Here is a 3,145-nt window from a genome sequence, read left to right on the forward strand (position 1 = left end):
TAGGCCAAGGTCCGGAGCAACGAAGATGGCATGAGCGAAATGATTGACGATCTCACAAGTGCATGTGGTCACCCAATGTAGGGGGGGAAGTGTTATCGGCCGAGCCTCTGTTTGACCCCCCGAGTACACCCAATGTAGGGGGGGAAGTGTTATCGGCCGAGCCTCTGTTCGACCCCCCGAGTACTATGTAGTAGGTGAATTCCCCGAGGTGGTGTTGGTAGTTACGTGATAGTTGTGTGGGAAGCGTCCCACCTAGTGGTGTAGCGTGGACATTGTGTTGTGTTGAATATGACGAGCATCGCAGACGTGTGGACGAAAGCCTGATGTGCGAGAGGTGTATGGGGTGTTGCGGGAAGAATAGCGGATTGTATGGTGGAGTTGGTTGGTGGTATGGGCAACACCAACCAACACCACCATGAGGTAATATCTCCGTCACAACGAAATTAGATTCACACACAACCGATTTGTCTACAGTAACCCCTCACGTCATTATGACTACCTCGTAGTGTTGATGGTTATAATTGCAGCGATGTGCAACCCCTGCATAGTTTACACCATGCACGGCTCTTCGGTACCCTCCACAGTAATTCTACTCCACAGCATCCCCCCACGCTACATACTGTAATTGTTAAAGTGAATTCTCTAGAAGTATGCGATTCAGTGTGTAGATTGCATATTTGAGTGCGCTAGCGGTAGAATACAGAATGCGCATTGTCCATAGGGCTGGGGGGGCAATTATTGTAGAGGGTTCTACAGAGGGGTTGTATACTTTTCGGTTTCGTACATCAAAGGGGGTGTACTGTACATCGCTACAATGGCAGCGATCAAAGCTGAATGACAGCATCGGTGGTGGTGAGCATCTCCGTTCTACATGTGCATACCTAGTGCTCAATTTCCAAACTTGTACCTACTTGTCGTTAAGCCCCAGAATTACTACGTAGTAGTGTTATCGGCCGAGCCTCTGTTCGACTCCCCGTGACTGAGTGTGGGTAGCCGAATGTTGGTCACGAACGACATTTGAAGAGTGTGAAATATGACCTGGATCGGAGCGGCATATGTTCCGAGCTGTTGAACTGTACGATGCATGACTTGTAGAGAGCAGTGAAGTGATAGGAGGGGGCTGACTGATTCATTGGATAATGAAGTTACTTGTAGTACGAGTAGTATTGTATGTTCTTCTCAAAATTTCCATGGGTGGTTCTTAAATCGCTTCGATCCGAATGTCCGCGAAATGACCCGAATGACAAAAAGTGGTATTTCTCTCACAAAACAAGCGTTACTAATCACTCTATTATGACGCAGTTTCCTGACCTGTGTCAATGGACATCCCATTTTGTTACACCTGAGCCCGTAGGCCCCGCCCCGTAAGCGAGTTTCTTCGTATCCCCAGCACACATGCACACCAATGTACAGTACACACAAACATCGCAAGTACTGTACACCAACTGGACGCCCGCGCTACCACAGCGCACGACTACACCTCATCGTACTGCCCAGGCAGTTGTGGAAAACTGAGTTGGATGTCCATGTTCTAACCTATGAAATCATCGCGGCTATTTGTCGGGGATTTTCACAATGGCTCACAATTGGCAAGTTTAACCAGAAAGCACAATATTGCTCTAAGTATTACACAGCCCGAGAAAAGCGTCCTCAAAGTTGGTCCACTTTCGATGTATACGCATGTCGACATGTCACACCACAAAACATGCACATGCGCAATAAGCATATTGCATCCGCAAATGTAATGCAGTATCCGGAACTTCTCAGTTTTCAGTGCGAAACGGTGCGAAGTTTCTGAATGCAAGCACTACATTTGCAGTCAGCGATAGAAAGCGTGTCAGTACAACACCCAATGTCCCTGTCCGACAAGTTGAATGACTGCGAAGAAACTCCAGATGTTGCTTTCGCCAACCATGAATGCCTCGATTTTGGCCATCCATAACTTCGTGCTGTGATTAGTTTTCGTCCAATTTTCTCATCTCCCAGGTATTTCATTGGCTAGAATATTTTCCTTGGTCCACCCTTGACCATAACCAAAACCTGGCCATGGAGAATGGTGATGGACACTGGAGTTTTGGTATAAAAAATGGGAGTGAAATAAACACTAATGTATTTGCTTTATCGTGAGCTATGTAAGCGGACAGCACACAGCACCGCAGCCTACAGTCTATCCACGGTCTAGAAACTGCACCAGAGCATCATACAAACAACGGAGTCCAACAATCAGTGCAAATAGCAATCAGTTGACTTACCGGCCGTGCCATCGTTTCCGCCGGACAGTTCACGTCTACAGGCATCTTTTGCGATGCAGGTCATCGGTCTCAGTGTGGCTTTTGTGGTCCACTGACCACATCAAAGAGTGCACGGCCTATCACCATTTTAGCTTGCGAAAAACAGGGGTTCTCAAAAGTGCCGATGGACTATTCTAATTGGCTTATTTTTGAGCGCTTCCCATTCTTCATTCTCCATACATGGTCCTTGTACTCCATTATTAACTTTGAAATCACCTAATAATGGGGAGTTTCAAAGTTAAAAATGGAGTAACGTTAATACAGTTCGCGCCACTAGGTATCCATTATTTTGCGAATAAGTTTTGAGAAAATACGAAATTGTTGACACAGAACATACCACAAGATCGGTCATGATTGGTCGCACATTTTCGTTCTCGACTCAGTTCATAATAGTCAATTGTTGTCTGCGCCGGCTTGCACAACCAGCTACGGTAGACTTCGATGACAAATCCAAAAGTGTCTTCATTATCATTCAGGTTATGTGCCCATCAACCAGCGAATCACTTCGCTGTAATCCAGGCATCACAGTCAATACACTTACAGTGTACCGAGGGAGGTTCGGTAAGTCCTAGCCTGGGCCTAAATAGGATCCACCGAGGGACTAATTAGTTTCTCCCTCGGTGAGTCTAAAAATAGAACCTGACTGAACTCACTGTCAACTGCACACACACTTGCACGGGTAGTTGATCCGAGGCACGGCCGAGAACATCAATAGTGATGGAATTATGTCGCGAAAACAATTAAAGCAATTTGGAGGTGCAGTCACCGTTTAATTACGTCTTTATAGTTAAACGTGTGGGTTTAGGGTTTTGACTTTCGCACCTCCAAATTGGTTTTCGCGACATAATTCCATC

The sequence above is a fragment of the Aphanomyces astaci genome, assembly GCF_000520075.1.
Source record: "Aphanomyces astaci strain APO3 unplaced genomic scaffold supercont1.38, whole genome shotgun sequence".
Classification (NCBI taxonomy): domain Eukaryota; phylum Oomycota; class Saprolegniomycetes; order Saprolegniales; family Verrucalvaceae; genus Aphanomyces; species Aphanomyces astaci.